Below are 20,349 nucleotides of genomic sequence, written 5' to 3' on the forward strand. Positions count from 1 at the left end.
AGCTCCTTGCTTCTGGTAGAAAAATGATCAACCGCTGAAAAATAAATTGAGAAGTCAGCTGTGACAAGTACTATGTTTACTAGCACATAGTATATGGTCAATAAACAGTTGCTGATTCCTTGGTTAATAACGAGATGTATAATTTAACTAAAATGTCACATTTAGCTAATGGTTACTGAGGCTCAATGATCTATCAGATTTTATTCTGACTGCTTTTACAGGCCTATCTCATTTAATCCATATGGAAATAGCCTTTGAGCAAATATTGAAAGACTGAACTAAAAAGAATAGGCTGTGCTACCAACTAGGAATGGGAACTTGGATTAATTTATCTAGTAAGAAATTTTGTAAAATGGTAGACTGCATTGAGTCAGCAAATATGCCGTACATATGGTGCTACTATCCCCTTTTTTAACCGTGGCAGAAATAAAAAACTCTATCCCAGCACTTTTTCCCACTGAGCCTGGACTTAGCCATAAATTCTTCCTTAACACTGCACTCCAGGCAACCACCACCAACTGATCAAATTTGGCACACAAGATGAATCTATTTTCTATCCTTGGACTATATTTTCTCTAAGACTCTCTCCATACACTGAATCAAAAACTCTTATGGAACACTGAAATTCTTTGTTTTGAAGGAACTATTCTAATTATTTGATTGTTTTCTAATTACAATGTATCAAATATGCTCTGAAACTAGTTGACCATTGTTTAAGACATAGAATAAGCAACTCTTGATCTATGTAGAATGTCAACTGTAATAGAGTATTTTTAATGGATTTAATCCATATGATATGCTATAGCAAAGTAATGTTCAATATATTTCCCCCTTTTGGATTATCCATAAAAGTACTTTCTTCCAGGCAGTTATGCAAAGTGAATCAGGAAAGCAGCATGAAGCAATACTTTGCACAGCACAGCCCTTGGGCATGAAAGAAAGACAGCAGCCGTGGTCCCAGCTTCTGCCAGACCGAGCGTTGGTGGTGTGATAGAAAGCACAGAAACCTGTAGGCACATTAAAAGGACATATTCAGACTCTTCAAAAGATATGGAAAGATGGGAAACAAATGGAGCTCTCAGAGAGGATGGTTTTTTGAGAAAAATCGCTAGGAAATCCTCCAGTGTGATAAGCATTGCAAACAGCTGAGATGAATCCATCAAAAGTATATACTGAGTATTTGCTTTAAGTCTAGCGCTGGGCTATGCTCTTAGAGAAGTACAATAAAGGACTATAACACATTGCCTGCTTTTGTAGAAACTGCATCCTAGTTGAAAGGAATAAAACTTAGAGATAACATTGCAAAACTGCTCATACACCAAGAATATTCTTCTTTTCAGCTACATCTATACCCACAAGGACAACATTTCAATCCCCTGTATAACTTTGAATGGCAAGGCTCCAACAAAGAATGCCCAGAATACTTTTTATGAGGTAGCAAAATGATTCCTATTTTGATCTTGACACTTGGTTTATTTTCCTAGTTATTTATTGTGTCTTGCCTCTTCTTTCCATGATGGTACCTGCTCATCACACATATCTCTTGTTTCTAGAACCATCATCCAAATTCCCCTAAAGAATAACCATTCACCCACATTCAGTCGTGTGGATTGGGTGGAACTTCACCTCTAGCTCCAAGGGTGGGCAAGTGATCTTCATCAGACAATGGCAAGGAGACAGCATTTACTAGGGCTGTGGTGAAAGAGAAATTCTGTGCGACTGGACTAACTGCTGGCCACAGGTAGAAACTGTCTAGTGAGAAAGCCCAAAAAAGGAAAACAGAACTTTCTTTTTTTTTAGAAATGGAAACAAACCAATCCCTAATGGCACAATATGAGCATTGGGATATAGCAAAGTCTAATGCTAGCTACATTCCTGGACTTTTCAGTTACCCAAACTATCAAATTCTTACATCCCACCTACTACCCAGCTTAAACTAGTTTAAACTGGAGTTCTACAATGAACAACGTAACCTGGCAAATTCAATCCATATCACTGACATACATTGAGGCAGTCAGTTGGTACCAATTAATAAATCACATGCTGAAAGAACTTAAATCACTTTCCCTAAATCACATAATAAAGGTCAACAAAAGTACAGAAAGTAAAGGCTTCAATTTTATGAACAAAATTGAAACACCACATTCTTAGAAAGTATTCTCTGTAGCTATTTTCTTACCCTTGCAGGGACTGAGAACCAAATCCTATGTCCCTTCACCTCGTCCAAGTCCCTCCTAATATATCCTCTGGGAAATAGAAAATAAGATAATCACCACAATTGCCCTTCACTATAATCTTCCCTTGAATTAGGATTTTTTTCAAGTTGCTAATAGAGAACCTTTATGAAAACAAGAGTATCTAATTATTGGGGAGAATTATCAGAATTCCAAGAAGCTTCTTGTTAGGCCTATTTATAGGACTATTAGTGTTAATTCTCAATTTAGAGACCCTTCTCCTGCTTATTTCCCCTATGATCCAACTGGCTCTCATTGAGTCCCTCACAGGGAGAGGCCCAAGTAGTACAAAGTTCACTCAGAATTTAGGACATTGCCTAGGGACAACAGTCAATGATCATTCTTAATGTCATCCCAGGATACTGGCAGAACACTAAGGTGTTTTAGCCTGACTCCAGGAAGTAATTTGTGCAATGAATTTTCTAGCTGGTGAAAATGAGTAATAAAGAAACAACCAAGATCAGGAGGAGCTAAATTTCTCACACATAATATGGGGAAAGGGGAGGGTGGGATTAATTGGTAGGTTAGGATAGGCATATATACAGGGCTGTGTATAAAATGGGCTTCCCTGGTGGCTCAGCGGTAAAGAAACTGCCTGCAAGGCAGAAGGCGTGGGTTCCATCCCTGGGTCAGGAAGATTGCATGGAGAAGGAAATGGCAACCTACTTCAGTATTCTTGCTTGGAAAATCCCATGAACAGAGGAGCCTGGAGGGTTACAGTCCATGGGGTCACAAAGAGTTGGACACAACTGAACCACTAAACAACAACAATAATGTATAAAATAGATAACTAATGAGAACCTACAGTATAGCACAGGGAACTCTACTCAGTGCTCTGTGGTGACCTAAGTGGGAAGAAAGTCAAAAAGGTAGGGGGTATATATATGTATGGCTGATTCACTTTCCTATACAGCAGAGACTAACACACCATTATAAAGCATCTATGTGTGTATGCTCAGTCGCTCAGTCATGTCTGAATCTTTGTGGCCCCATGGACTGGAGCTTGCCAGGCTCCTCTGTCCATGGGATTATCCAGGCAAGCATACTGGCGTGGGTGTCCATTTCCTCCTCCAGGTGAATCTTCCAAATCCAGGGATCAAACCTGTGTGTCTGTGGCTCCTACATTGGCAGGCAGATTCTTTACCACTGAGCCACCTGGGAAGCCCATAAAGCAACTATATTCTAATAAAATTAAAAATAAATAAGTAGAAGTCACAGAAGCTCCTACAATCTAGCCACCTCCATGGAAACCTTTCTCAGTACCCCAATAGCTACAGACTATATCTTCATACGGACTTCCCTGGTGGCTCAGATGGTAAAGAATCTACCTGCAAGGCAGGAGACATGGGTTCGATCCCTGGGTCAGGAAGATCCCCTGGAGAAGGGAATGGCAACCCATTCCAGTATTCTTGCCTGGGGAATTCCATAGATGGAGGAGCCTGGCAGGCTACAGTCCACAGGGTCTCAAAGAGTCAGACAGGAGTTAGTGACTTTCACTTTCACAAAACTTCATTAAGGGGTCCTGGAGGGTTGGGTAGATTTTAAATTAAAATGTAAAGATTTAAGTAAAAAAAATAATAATATTAAAAATATCAGAGTCAATCCATAATAGCTGCGTAGGTGAACCACTGAGTCCTTAGCTCATTGCCTAACCTACGAAGTCACCCACTGACAATGTGAAAGTATCTCCATCACCGACTCCTTACTACTAATATCACATTTAAACTAACCATTTGTTTTTTTCAATCTACTTTCTGTTTAGAAATTGCTTCTATTATTTTGAGCTTGTGTTTATCTTTTCACCTTTTTGTAAGAAAAATTGCATTTTATTAGCTAGAATCCAAATACAGCTAAATGAGGAAAACTCAATAAAAGGACGAAAAGAATTTTTTCATCCAATAAACTTGCTGTGAAATGCCATGCTTGTGGCTGTGCCTGCAGTCATTTCAGTTACAAGACACATAGTAGGAAACAGTTTTGGGATTTTCAGCTGTTAGTTTATAAATTGAATAAGCTAGATGTGTTCATTCATATAACGTTAATGTAATTTTTCTTGGGAAAGTTTAATATTCTACAAATCCATTATCATATTTACAAATTAATCTTCCCTTAGGAAAAAAACATTGAAGATTTATAGAAGGAAGTATTTTATTACTTTTAAAACTGCATTTTTAAAGAAAATAAAAGAAAAAGAAGGAAAATTATATCAAACTATAAATGCCTTTTTATGACTACCAGTTTTGTAACACTGAAATTTATGAAAGGAGAAGGGAATAAATCAGAACATAGAAAGATTTTTCAATGAGCTCACAGAAATTGCAACTCCTATATCACAAATTGCAAACTCCTAAAAAATTAAACCTGTTGATGTGAATACAAACTGAATGGTGTTAAATTCATTAGACACTTAAGGCTATTATGGATTTCTCCTGGATAACTTTTTGGGTTTTTTTTGCCTAAACTCTCAAGCTACTTGTTCCAATTTTTGACAAGTTGGGATTTTAAACCTTCACAACACCAATGACAACAAAATTCTGTGTTCATTTAATTTCTTTCTCAAACTTTCAGTGACTTGTTAATGTTGAACAGGTAACTGACAATATAATTAATTCCTAACATTCCACTGTCATAAAACAGAGTTTCCTAGAGAGAAAAACTAGAGTGTAAAGGAAGTCTCTACATACACACAAATTTCTGACATGTTGTCGAAAGGAAGAAAAGTGAATTGATTTTCCCCCAGATAGTCTCCTTTACGTTCATGCCCAGCATTTATGTAGCATAATATTAATGACAATCTTATAAATAAGATGCAAACTATAATGATTTATTAATAACCACTTTTTGCAACATTTCTAACTACTGAAAAACATCAAAGTATTACCTTTATTAAGATGTTCTTCTACAGGAAAAATTTGTTGCTACATTTTTATTACAATATCATCATACACAATTCTTCAGATTGCAAGTCATATAGTAATAATTAATAATAAAAATAAATGATACTATTTATTTTTTGATCACCTCCTATTTTGCAGGACAGTACTAAATACTTTTGATATATTATCTTATTTAATATGTAAAGTAACCCTATCTGGTGAATACTGTGATCATTTACATTTTACACATGAAAAAATTAAGCTTAAATATATTAAATATCAAAGGCACATTTGATATTTAATATCAAAGATGATGGATCCCAGAATGGAATTCCAGTTCCTCTAATTCCTGAGTCTGCCCTCTTAATTTTACTCAAGTAACTCAAGTAATTAAACTTTCTTCCCAGTATTTTCAAACATTTAATAAGTGAACTACTAAAATTATCCAGTGGAGAAGGAAATGGTGAACCACTACAGTATTCTTGCCTGAAAAACCCCATAGACATCGTTGCCTGGAGGCTTACAGTGCACGGGATAGCAAAAGAGTTGGGCTCGACTTAGTGACTGAACAACAACAACAACAATATCATCTAGAATAATTTCAGTGATCTGGACCTCAATACTACAATTTAGCAATGCCAGATGTTAGAAAGTTTGTTTCAGTTATCTTCAACCAAATCTCACTTCTACACATTATATCCTCTTGTTCTGTCTTGTCTTCACCTTTTTTTGTTGTCATCTTCTGATTTTCCTCTCTAGTACATTACACTAGCATTGTACTATTACGGCTTTCATAAAGCATCTAATTTCACACCAAACATCCTCAATTGTAGTGCAGTCCTTGGAAGGATATGTTGCCAAGTCCTCTCACTACCTGTTCTCTTTTCCTTAGGCCCACTGTTCTTCAATGTCCCTCTTTAAAAGGGTGCCTCAATTGGGCACAACCCTCCATAAGGAGGTAATCACCAAGAATGGTAAACCTCCTGATTTTCAGCTCCAATCTTTCTTACCTCAAAGCTCTCACATTATCTGAAACGCCATGGCAATTAGATTATGGGATTAGCTAGAAGATGTATCATTTGCCAGACAGTATCAAACAGTATTCTTCAAAGGGCTCATCTATTTTTTCTTTTTGGATTGATTATTCAGCCAAAGTGTGTTCAGTAATAGTTTTGGATAGGAAAGAAATGTATGAGGGAGATTCTCAGAGCCAAGCATGAGAAAGAAAGAAGACTCTTCGTGATCCTTTACTGATGGTCCTGAAATCAACCAGAAGTCCAAAAAGTAGTGCTTTCTCTTTGGAGTCAACCAGACAAGTTTCATCACAGTGACAGAATGGAAGCCCTTCCTGATCTGTGTATATGGAGAGAACTAAATTCACCAAATTTCACTGAAATACTTGACAATCAGTTTGAAAGGATAACTGCCCTCCCAAGAGCCTTTTTACTCATACTGAGACACCAAACTTCTATGACAGTGATACTGGTGTCAAAATATCATGAAACACAGGTAAAAGTATCGAGTGTGATACATGTTTGTACAGTATTTCTGCTTTCCATATATCACTCCATATTAATAGGCAAGGTAGAAAGGGACTGCTGTTGGTTCTCCATATTCAAGAGAGAAATTGAGAACGAAATTGCTAAATATCTTTTTACATTTCACCCAATAAATGACAGTGGAATGAGAGAAACAAGACTGGCCTTCCAGATTAATGCATTCCAAACTTCCTCTCATGAAATGGGCTGCAGTTCATCACACTTAACCTACACTTTCCACACCTCCAGGAGGAGATATCCACAGATATACCTATTTACTTTGGCGTGAACTCAAAGAAATTAGTTTGCAAATCTGGTCTTTTCTTTGTGCATTAACTAATTTCTCCTTTCCACACATACACTGCAAGAACATCAGGTAGATCCATTTACTTCTACCCCCTCATCCCACTGCTCCTCCTAAGTGACATATTAATTATGGCTCATTTGAAATTTTCTCTTACAAATGTAGGCTCAGATTTCAACACTTAAACAAATTATATGTACACCGTGCAAGCCTGTTTGTTCCAGGTTTCTTAAAAGGAGAAAATGAATGCAGTGTATTAATCATCAAACTGATGTCCCTGATTGAAAAATAAATTATAAATAAATTATAAAATAAATAAATTATAAGTTATAAATTTATAAATTATAAATAAATTATAAATTATAAATTTATAAATTATAAATAAATTATAAAATAAATGAGTAACACTTCAGGGTTTTTTTAATATGCTACTTTCTAGAAAATTTCCTCAACATGTAAGGTGAAAAGAATGAAAAAATCACTACTACCACAGTGATACATGAACAAAATTAAAGCCATGAATAGGCTACATGGTCATGGTCAGTCCAAGATGTTGGGCATTACTGCCATTGGTTCTGTAGTTAATAATCAACTTTCATGGGTGGTACTCCAAATTAGTTTTAAGAAGTTCTAAAAATTCAGCTTGATTAATACAGATTTAAATGAATTTTATTATTTTCAGAGCACAAAAAACAAAGGCAACCCCTAATGTTGATTTATTTAAAAAAAAAACAAAAAACAAACCCTTATGTTTCAAAATACATGGCGTAGGGAAGACAAGTAGAATAGCCATAGTACATATTTACGCAGTCTACATTCCCTCTGATTTAACTTCAGAGCAGATTCCTCATGTTTCCTATCTTATTTAAAACCATGTTGCAGATAAACCATGCATGACTAAAATTTACAGGAATAAAACTACCAATAAGATCAAATACAAGGAGAGAAAGAAAACTTGAGGGGAAAACTCGCCTTTAACAGAATGTAAGAAGTCTGAGTAGTCATCAAAACCACAACTTAGGGTATGCATGACTCAATTGAAAAAAAAAAAAGGAATACCCAGTGAGCACAATTTATTGAACTCAGCACATACAGGAAATGCATTCAGTGATGAGACATATTAGTCAGTGGAGGGTAATTGCTTTAAAAAAAAAAAAACAAATTGTGTAACGATACAAGTTCAAGGAAATTTTTGTTATTTAAGTAATGGTACTGAGTAGAAAGGGCTTTCCTTGTGGCTCAGCTGGTAAAGAATCCCCCTGCAATGCAGGAGACCTGGGTTCGATCCCTGGGTTGGAAGATTCCCTGGAGAAGGGGAAAGGCTACCCACTCCAGTATTCTGGCCTGGAAAATTCCATGGACTGTATAGTGCATGGGATCATAAGGAGTTGGACATGACCAAGAGACTTTCACTGAGTAGAAAAACATTGATAGGGCCCTCCTCATGTAGTCACTCAAGCATGCAGACAAGGGCATAGGCTGATGGGGGCTCTGCCATGTTTTATATACAGCTTCTAAGGTCACCATGAGGGTTATCTCCTTCCTAGCCAGTAGGTAAGGGGCAAAAAATGGGAAGGAGCTTGCAGTGATTTTTCATGGGTAAGGTCTGAATAGGATTCACATTCTCTTCTACCCACATTCTATTGGTTATACCTTATCACATATCACATGATCATAATTAAACATAAGATGCTGGAAAATGTTGTAGTTGTGTGATTATGAAGAAGAAAAACCTATGGAGTACTTTTTTTTTTGAAAAGCTAGCAATTTCTGTCATTGTCTGCCTTTCTGGTCACTGCAGACATGTTCATCCTTCTTCCTACACATAACATATTTAGTAATATCCTGGAAAAAGATAATCCATGTAAAGCCCAGGAGCCACTGCATTATTGCATTTCTCTCTGTTCAAACTTGAAGTGGTTTCTTGTGGTTCTATGAACTACGAACCAAGAAGACACATCCTTCTTCACCCCCATATACACCTCTGCATCAATGGCAGAGCAGAAATAACTCCAATAAAGACTCCAGTTATTAAGAGAGGAAAAGAGCAGAGAGTAATCACAGATCCATAGCAATGATGAAACCTTGCTGGGCAGGCTTGGTAAAGTCACAATTCATAACTCTCTAGGAGAAGCTACTCTGCCCATTGTTCTCCATGACTGTGGCTGCAGAGTCATGACTGTATCTGAAGTGAGCACTGAAAAATACACTCAGAGGTCAAAACAGCTACTCTCCACTTCAGGCTTATCTAAGTTTTGGAAACTGAGGGTTGTTTTATAATCACAGAGTTTTGCAAGGCCAGACTTTTTGTTTTATTAGCAATACAGTCCCCTTAAAATCTTGTTGCCTTCTAATCTCTTTGGTTCCAGTCAGTTCCCTGAGTCAGTAATAATCACTTAAATTTTCTTTCCAATTTATGGCTTGGGCTTCTTTATGATTTTGTTTATTTAATTTTTTGTCTATTTATTAATTCATTTTGCTTGCTACCTCTCATGCTTTTCTCTCAATGTAATGGCAATGAATTTGGATCATCTGAAACAAAGCAACAAGCTTAAATGGAAGGCAACCCACTTAATTATTTTAAGATATCACTCAAATGCCATTCTATTCATCCATTTAAAGTAAACAATTCATTGGTTTTTAGTAAATTTATAAGTATGTGCAACCTGATCACAACTTTAGAACATTTCCATCACCTCACAAAGAAACTTCATTCTCTTCAGGTACCATTACTAACTCCTCCATCCCTCTGGCTCCAAGTGAATTACTACTTTCTGTCTCTATAGATTAGTCTATTCTGCATATTTCATAAAAATGAGAGTATATGCAGTCTTTGTGATTGACGTCTCTCACATAGTATAATATTTTTCAAGGCTACTTTGAAGCATGTATCAGTACTTTATACATTCATTTTTATGGTTGAATAGTATTCCACAGCAGAGTTATATCATATGTGCTTATCCATCCAGCAGCTGTTAAATATTTGAACCGTTTCTACCTTTTGGCTATTATAAATAATGGTACCATAAATATTAATGTACGCCTTTTTCTGTGGACATATGCTTTCACTTCTTGTAATTAGAAATATTGGGTAATATGTAACTCTATATTTAACTATTTAAGGAACTTCCAGATAGTTTTCCAAAGTAGCTGTACCAATTTATATTGCCATGAAGAGTGCATGAGTATTCAAATTTCTACACATCTTCACCAACAATTATTATCTGGCTTTTTGATTATAGCCATTCTAGCGAATGTGAAGTGGTACCTCATTGTGGTTTTGATTTGTTTCTCTGATGACTTATGATACCAAGCATTTTTGTATGTTTATTGGCTATTTGCATATTTCTTTGGAGAATGTCTATTTGGCTCCTTTGACAATTTTTCAGTTGAGGTCTTTTTATTATTGAGTTGTAAGAGTCTTATATATTCCAGATTGTTGTTGTTGTTCAGTCTCTAAGTCATGTCCAACTCTTTGGAACCCATGGACTGCAACACGCCAGGCTCTCCTGTCCTTCACTGTCTCCCAGAGTTTGCTCAAATTCATGTACATTGAGTTGCTAATGCTATCTAACCATTTCATCCTCTTGCACCTCTTTTTCCTTTTGCTGTTAATCTTTCCCAGCATCAGGGTCTTTTCCAATGAGTCAATTCTTCGCATCAGGTGGCCAAAGTATTGGAGCTTCAGCTTCAGCATCACTCCTTTCGAGGAATATTCAGGGTTGATTTCCTTTAGGATTGACTGGTTTGATCTCCTTGCTGTGCAAAGGACTCTCAGGAGTCTTCTCCAGAACCACAATTTGAAAGCATCAATTCTTTGGTGCTCAGCCTTCTTTATGGTCCAACTCTCACATCTGCATGTGAACTACTGGTAAAACCATAGCTTTGACTATATGGACCTTTGTCAGCAAAGTGATGTCTCTGCTTTTTAATACTCTGTCTAGGTTTGTCATAGCTTTCTTCCAAGGAGCTAACAACTTTTAATTTTATGGCTGCAGTCACCATCCACAGTGATTTTGGAGCCCAAGGAAATAAAACTGTCACTGTTTCTGCTTTTTCCTTCCCATTTGTCATGAAGTGATAGGACTAAATGCCATGATCTTTGTTTTTCGAATGTTGAGTGTTAAGCCAGCTTTCTCACTTTCCTCTTTCATCCTTATCAAGAGGCTCTTTAGTTCCTCTTCACTTTTTGCCATTAAAGTGGTATCACCTGCATATCTGACATTGTTGATATTTCTCCCTGCAATCTTGATTCTAGTTTTTGATTCATCCAGCCCAGCATTTCACATTACGTACACAGCGTGTAAGTTAAATAAGCAGGATGACAATATGCAGCCTTGTCATACTCCTTTCCCAATTTTGAACCAGCTTATTTTACCAGATACAAACAAGATTTGCAATTTTTTTTTTCCTACTCTATAGTTTGTCTTCACTTTCTGGAAGGTTCATTTTGATGAAGTCTAAAGTTATCTATTTGTTTTGTTGTTGCTTATCCTTTTGGTGTCACTTTAATTTTTTTAACTACTTTTTAAATGATTTTTTTCTGAACCAGCTACAGATTTATACTAACTTAATTTCCATGAGATATGGAAATGTTACTCCTATATAGCTTATTGTCTTTCTGGGGGTATTATTTTGATACACATATTACATTTATAAATTTTATAAGCCCAATGATACATTATATTTTATATAATTCTATATATTTTAGAGAAGATAATGGAGAAAGGAGAGAAAGTATATATTAATAGCTTTTTCTGTTTTAATCTTCTTGTTTATCATTTCTAGTTCTCTTCATTTGTTCCTATGAATTTAAGTTACCATCTGGAATCATTTCCGTAACAGTATAGCTTTGCTCCTACCCACGTACTTGTGCTGTATTGACAAATATATCACATTTCTTTATGTTATAGACCCAATAACACTTTACGTGCATATGGCTTTATATAATTTTTAAAGTCAGTCAAGAAAATAAATGAGAATAAATATATATTTGTACTGTTTAGATTTGAACTTCTGTCTGAGGTCACTTGCTTTCAGTCTGAAGAAATTTGTTTAGTATTTCTTGCAAATCAGGTCTGCTAAAATACTGTTTCTGTTTATCTGGGGATATTTTTATTTTGCCTTTATTTCTGAAAGATAGGTTTGCTAGATACAGGATTCCAAGCTGACAGGTTTTTTTCTTTGAGCTCCTGATTTTGAGAAAGAATAGACTATGTTATTCCATTACTTTCCAGCCTCCATTGTTTCTGTTGAGAATTCAGCTGTAAATCTTATTGGGGTTTCCTTGTAAATAAGTCATTTTTCTCTTGCAGCTTTCAAAATGTTCTCCTTATCTTTGAGTTTCAGAATTTTTACTGTGATGTGTCTATTTGTAGATTTCTTTGTGTTTATCTAATTTGGGATTCATAGAGCTTCCTGGATGTGTAAACCAATGTTTGTCAATATATACTGGAAATTTTTAGCCAATATTTCTTCAAATATTTACTCTGCTATTCTCTTTCTCTTCTCTTTCTAGTAGTTCCATTAGGTATATGTTGGTGTGCCAATAATATTCTACATTTTTCTTAGGCACTGTTTATTTTCCTTCATTCTTTTTCTCTGTTTTTCAGATTGCATAATCTCTATCAATATAAAATCTTGTGAATTTTTCTTCTTCTAGTTTCAAACCTACTATCAAGCCCTTCTAGTAAGCTTTAAAATTTCAATTATTAAAAATTTTTATTGCAAATTTCCATTTAGTTATTTTTATAATTTCTCTTTCAGATATTCTATATTTGATGCATCATTGTCATTATACTATCTTTTAATTTTTAATCATGTTTTTCTTTAATTCTTTGAATATATTTGTAACAGATATTTTGAAGCCTTTGACAGTTTAAGTCCACCATCTGGTTTTTATCACAATAGTTTTTGTTGCTTATTTGTTTCTGGCATAAAAGTTATGTTTTCTTGATTACCTGTATGTCTCAACATTTTGTTGGAAACTAGACATTTTAGATCATATATTACAACAAATTTAAGCATTTGGCTCTTATCTTCTTGGTCTTGTTTCTGTTATTTCTTTACTTGGATATTTAGTGACTGGCTGGATTATTTTAGTAAAGTCTATCTGTTCCCATTCCCCCAGAGCAGGAAGCTTCTGTTGTTGCTGCTAAAGGGGCGGAGTTTGCCTATGCCTCTAGGATGCCTGGGGATGACAGTGGTTTTGGCAGAGCTATTTTGACTATGTTTTTCCTGACCAAACTGTTAAACTTCACTAATTGCTGACTGATTGTTCTATTGTTTCCAACAATGCTCTGGGGCATAAATTGCTTCATACTCTAAGACAATCAAGTCAGGCTCTTTGAAGAGACTGTTCTTAGTTCAGTGTTGAGATTTGTTCTGACACTAGGGGGGCTCTTCCCAGCTGTCTCTTTCTCCACTTCTCTTCAGCAAACTAGCCAGCCTACAATTTAGCCTACATCTGCAATGAATCTATCAAACACCTTTTACAACTTCCACTCTTTTTTAAAGTGCCCTTAGATGGGGACTCCTTGGACTCTATTGCAAATAAAGGCAATTGCTCTGGGGGAAATTTAGAGATATCAGTTCCAAGGCTTGCTTCTCCTTCCACACCACCCCCAGATAAACCTCTGAGCCATACAGTGGGGTGGGGAGGACAATGACAAGTTCTCTGTAAACAGCATCTCCACTTTAGGAGTTTTGCACTCAGTAGAAGAGGGGAGTGGAATGCAGCAGCTCTAAATCTCCTTAATTTGCCTCTCTCAGTGTGGAAACTCCCACCCCATGAGCCAGAGCAAGTCGATCAGGGCTCAGGCTCTCAGTGGTGCACCACCCAAGGTAGAGCCTCCATCCCACGAGTGGAAGCTGGAAAGATGAAAGGGGCCCATTTAGCCACGCTCGCCCAGAACTTAACCTCAACAAGAAGAAGCTGGATCATGAAAAGAAATGCTGCTGACTTGCCCCTCCCAGGAAGATAGCCCTGCAACTGGAAATAGGAAAGTAAAGGTAGCCCTGTACTCTTGGCTGTAGTAGTATCAGATGAAGTGTGTATCTCCTTGAGATTAGAGGCAGAGGGAGTCTGCAGGTCTTGGTTCAAATACCACACAATCTTAGAGTTCTTAACAATTTTAATAGATTGTCTTGAATAAATATGTCTTCATTTGCTATATGTCCCATAGAGTCATTTTCAGAGAACTTAATATTATTTTAATTTTCACTAGCTTTACTGGCAAAAATATCTGAGAAGCTACTCACACTGTTATGCCAGAAATAGGATTCCCAACACCCTTAATTTTATATTTGTTATAATAAGTGTTTTTTCCTTTAATTGAGAAGCATTATTAGGACATTGACAATTAAGTCTTTCACCTACATTTAAGAGTACAGAAGCAGTTAGCCTTTACATTCCTAGGAGGCCATTTATACTCACAAATCAGCCTATTCTTTCCTGAGCTCATTTCATCCTTGTAATGCCATGCCAAATGCAGCAAAGAGTAACACACTAAGATCCTAACAACTTTTTCTAGATTAGCAAACTCAGTATATCTGCCTTCCAGGTTGTTGTAGCCAATAGTTTTACCAAATATTTAGCTACGCATAACATAGATCTCCAATATCTTTCCATTCTACTTTTCCTTGTTTTCTGCTGTCCAACGATAGAAGTCAATGACATGTATTTTAAGGTTTTGGTATGGCAGCGATATACATCAAGATACTAACTTCTGTTTTAATTACGTGAAGCAAACCAGTAAAACAAATCTTATTGAAATTTACTTCTTTCTCAGGTAATAGTTCTGGGCTGGAGATCAGATTAGGAGGTCAAACTTTTACTCAAACTAATATAGAGATTATGAAATAAAGAAACTATCAATGCTTTGTGAATGATATGTGGGACATTTCTCAGGGAACACACAACCTAAAAGACATTTTTATCTTACTATAAAAATTATATATATATATGTATATATATATGTATATATATATATAAAATCTTTTCATCATTGACTTAGAGACTTCTGTGGGCCATTACAGACACAAAGCATTATTAGGTTGAAGCCTTTTTTAGAGGTAGTTGCAAGAATGTTGAAAGGAGCATTTATTGGACATGCATGCTAATATTAAAAAGGAGAGCTTTATTTCCTAACATCCTTTGCATTTCACTCATTTGTGGGAGATGTATCTAGAGAAAAAATACACCAGTTCCCCAATTCCCATATTTTCAGATAGAGGTAGAATTTCTACTCTACCACATATAAGGGAAAATTAACACAGGAAGTGTCATTTTCAGCTTCTCTCTACTCCCACTCTGTTTCATGGCTGAATTGTGTCACTTCCTCCCAACTCATATGTTGAAGCCCTAAATCCCAGTATCTTAGAATATGACTGTATCTGGAGATAAGTCTCCCATAGAGGTAATTACAGAGAAGGCAATGGCACCCCACTCCAGTACCCTTGCCTGGAAAATCCCATGGATGGAGGAGCCTGGTAGGCTATAGTCTATGGAGTCACTACAAGTTGGACATGACTGAGCGACTTCACTTTCACTTTTCATTTTCATGCATTGGAGAAGGAAATGGCAACCCACTCCAGTATTCTTGCCTGGAGAATCCCAGGGACAGGGGAGCCAGGTGGGCTGCCGTCTATGGGGTTGCACAGAGTCGGACACAATTGAAGTGACTTAGCAGCAGCAGCAGCAGAGGTAATTAAGATAAAGTGGGGTCATATGCAACGGTGTGGGGGAACTTCTAGTCCAATATGGCTGGTGTCCTTATAAGAAGAGAATAAACCACAGAAAACATGGAGACCTAGATACAACCATATGAGGACACAGCCAGCTGCATACCACAGAGAGACCTCAGGTGAAATCAACTCTACTATCTTCTTGATCTCAAGCTTCTAGCCTCCAGAACTGTGGGAAAATAAATTTCTGTTGTTTAAGCCACCCCATCTGTGGTATTTTGTTATGAAAGACCCAGCAAACTAATACACATGGTAAAAGTGGTAGCATATAGTTAAGTTTAGGAGAAGTAACAGGGCATGCTTGAAACCTTGCAACAGTAAACAGTAGCCAGTGAGCAAGGATTATTCATTCATCCAGAAGATAGCTATTGAATAAGTACTGCAGACAGGTACTGAGTTAGATACTGCTAATTCATAGTAAAACATTCTGATATGATCCCTGACTGCAAGAAACTTAAAGTCTAATGGAGAGAAAAAATGAAGAAACTGTATACTTAAGACATCCCTGAATATGATGAAAAGCCAGATTGCCTGGTTCTTCCCAGAGAAATCTGGAGAGATGATATCCATATTGGTTTACATCGGATGGTGGGGAGCTGGTGGAAAATGGATTGGGTCAAAGCAGCCAGCCAAATGCATTTTCTCATCTGCTGACCAGATTCTTTTGACCCTATACTGTTGAGGGACAGCTTACCCTTGGATGGTAATTTATCTTGAACAGATGGAACAGGGCTTGGAGATGAACCACGGGGACAATTGCTGACTCAAGGTTTCTCCGGTTTTCCAATACAGAGTGGCTTATAGCTTTCACCAAACCCATACTAGTTAACTGAAGTATACAAAAAATACTAATAATAAATAAAACACACTCTAAATACCATATAGTTAAAAGCTAACACAATTCAGTAATTGTATAGTTTAGTTCAGAGTATGGATGCTATAACAATTATGAGGAAAGCACAGGTTTTGGAACCAGATTCAACATAAGATGAAATATACATGTAATGAGTACTACTGAGGTGCCAACTATTGCTAGGTACTAAGAGAGAGGGTAATGAGAGGAGGAGGGGAAAAGACATGATTCCTGCCCTCATCAACTTGTGCAAGTTATTTAATTTCTCTGAATCTATGTTCTTATATGGTAATCGAGGATCAAGAAAGCTATTCTGGATAGCTCTTATAAAGAGAAAATTTTTATTAAAGGGACATTTAAAAGTACTTAGCCCAATGCCTGGCAAATAACTATCTGTCAAATGTTATTCCTTTTCACTTCTCTCTACCTTTGCTCTCTGCAAAAAATACAAAGTAAAAAGAATCCCTTTGGATATTGTTCAAATGCATTATCAAATATCATAATCTTCACAGTCAAATTCTAAGGCTTAGAGAAAGACGACTGAATGAGTTTGGATCTTGTTTGAGTAATTCAGCTCTTGCATCATCATGGGTAAAACATTTTAGGGTTTGAAATATATTCTAGAGGGTGAGTGTGAGCTCAGTGGCTTCAATTGTGTCCAGTTCTTTGCCACTCCATGGACTGTAGCCCACAAGAGTCCTATGTCCATGGGATTTTCCAAGCAAGAATATTGGAGTGGGTTGTCTTTCTCTTCTCCAGGGGATCTTCCTGGTCCAGGAGTTGAACCTGCATCTCCTGAATTGAAAGGCAGATTCTTTATCACTGAGCCAACTGGAAGCCCTCTATTTCTTCTCTGTTTTGCTAATTTTCTCTTCCTTTCTCTATAGTGTTGGTCTCAGAGCAAAGAGTAAAATCATTTGTTAGAATAGAAAAAGGAAACCACAAAGAATAATCTACAGACAATGGAAATAAAAATAATTCATTCTCTTTAAGCACTAAGAATGATTTTAAATTTTTTCATGGAGAATGTACAAACATATATATTCAGTAAGATATAACTATCTCCCTTTTTTCTAGGAAAATACAAAAACAATACAAGACAGGATAGGAAAAGGAAAGTGAAGTCACTCAGTCACATCTGACTCTTTGCAACCCCATGGACTGTAACCTACCAGGCTCCTCCGTCCATGGGATTTTCCAGGCAAGGGTACTGGAGTGGGTTGCCCTTTCCTTCTCCAGGGGAGTCTCCAGGAATCAAACCTGGGTCTCCCACATTGCAGGCAGACACTTTACCATCTGAGCCACCAGGGAGACTATACAAGACAGAGGGTGAATCAATCTCATAACCTTCAAAATGGTACTGAAAATATTCAATAGTAGGGAACATATAGTTCAGATAACATATCATATGGTGTGTGTTATCTCTATTGTATTGAGTCAGACTCTCTATGTACCCAATTGACAGTTTGGTTCAGCCCCCTAGAAAGAACTATTCCTTCCTTTCCCCAACTTTCACAGACTCTAGTTTACTTAGTCATAATCTCAAAAGTTTTTGATTGGTGCACTATGCCCTGAATCCTATTCTCCAAGATATAATTATGAAGTCAATCATTTGCAGACTGTAAAGCCAACACGTCCCTTTATTTTATCATTGTCATTCCTTCCCTCCAGCTAGTCCACATTCCATGAATCAGAAGTATTTTGATTTGGGATGAAATGTTAGCTTTCTCAATGGACATCCTGCTTTTATTCTAATCCCAAATTTCCCCCAAACATTTTTTCTAAATCTGCTCCTTTTATTTTTTGCACTTGAAGCCGGCTGTAATTAGATCTAATTAATTTCTATCCATTATGCTGGTCAGTTATTTATTTTATTCTATGCTGTGTTCAATGCTAAGCTCTTTAGGGACTGCCAAGAAACAAAGCAGGAGGGTGAGTTCTACGCTTACATATAAAACCATACAATATCAAGTAATATCCTCATTTTTTCCATTATACTTTTCATATTTGTACATAAATTTATACTCCTTTCATTAAACTGCTAAAAAAAAAACAACTTTTGTCTTTAACTCACTTGGCTGTATGTAAAATATCCATAGCTGTGGTACATAATGAAACCACCCTCTATTTAGAGATCTCTGAAAAATCTACATGCAGGGGAGTTCATCTAAGACAGAACATTCACACGATTTGAACATAGCGTTAAGAATATAATCAGCAGAGAATAATCTTCTGGGTAATAACAAAGTTTACTTAAACAGATTGAAAACGTACTCACCAAAAAAAATAGCAGGCTCAGTTTTTACAGTTTGTTCCCTTCTGAATGACTTACCCATCAAGCAAGATAGTACAATTACTGGTCTTCATTGTAAATGCCTGGACCCCCTGATGGGCTCTGATAGGAAATCATCCAGTAAGAACAATGGCATTTCTCTTCATATCGCAGTGCATAGTTTTTGTGGCTGTCAGAAAACATATGTATATGTTTTCATTAAAATCAAGGGGGAAAGGGGGGCACATATAGAGAACACAATGTTTAAAAAAGCTCATTATTATTTTCTCCAGCCTTAATTTTTCTGTTTTCCAAGCAGACCTCTTTGCAAACCCATTTCTTGATGCCCACTGATAAGCTTGGCAAATTGAAATGTCTTAATCAGAACTAACTGGTCCCACAAAACCCAACAAAATTTCTGTAGCAACAGCTACGACCTTTCACTTTTTCTTCCTGGTTTCAAAGCTGCCTTTAGTGGTCATTCAAATCTTGAAAGTGTTAAGTGGGAATAGTCATAAATCAGCTTTTTAAAGTCTGCTGCCAGCATGAACTCTGTATGTGTAAAAGGGGAGGGGGAGATTTAAGGCCACATTCAAGAGGACTCCACAGCTGTTAAAGCCAGCTTTCTGGGGATCTGGTAATTCTACAACATAATGGTCTTTTTTAAAAACCTACTTGTCCAAATATAGAGCAAATACAGATGGCACAGGTGGCTCAATGGTGAAGAACATGCCTGTCAATGCAGGAGATGCAGAAACACAGGTTCAATCCCTGGGTCAGGAAGATCCCCTAGAGTAGGAAATGGCAACTCACTCCAATATTCTTGCCTGGAAAATTCCATGGACAAAGAAGTTTGGCAGACAACAGTCCATGGGTTTTCAAGGAGTCGGACATGAATGAGCGACTGAGCACAGCACAGCCATACAAATAAGTTTAGAAATAATTTTTTTTAAGTAAATTTGGCCAAATGAGTAGTTTAGCAATTGGGCATATCTAAAACAATTGGTTATTTAAATGAAGTCTGCTTTTCTGGAGGACACATTTTATATTATAGCATGCCTCAGCCAGTAGAAGTAAAGAGCCAGATTATGGTGTCTACCACATCTCCAGACACGCTTATAGTTGAATATGGCAAAATTTCTCTAAAACAGGGCTGGTCAGACATTTAGTAGAAAAGGCAGCTGTCTACATGATACATGTTGAGAAATAGTGAAAAGCATTTCTGCCAAAAATATCCGTTCCATTCCCCCCACGTTCTTATTACCATTTTTCCTGTAACATTTAGAATTCTAATCATTGGTCATTATTTTTGCACATCATTAAAAATCTTTATCAGAAAGCAAGGATATTATCTACGAAGACACTAATAAGTCATTAACACCTTACCTTGAATTAAGTCAATCAGACCATACAGAGAGTTTACTTAAAGGACCGGAGGGAGTATAACACCAAACAGGTTAATTTTGACAAGTGAAGGGATTTTAAAAAGACAAATATTAGGCTATTTTACAAGAAGAGCCCTAAAAC

Source organism: Giraffa tippelskirchi, chromosome 3 (assembly GCF_054371585.1).
Source record: "Giraffa tippelskirchi isolate mGirTip1 chromosome 3, T2T-mGirTip1v1.2.pri, whole genome shotgun sequence".
Classification (NCBI taxonomy): Eukaryota; Metazoa; Chordata; class Mammalia; order Artiodactyla; family Giraffidae; genus Giraffa; species Giraffa tippelskirchi.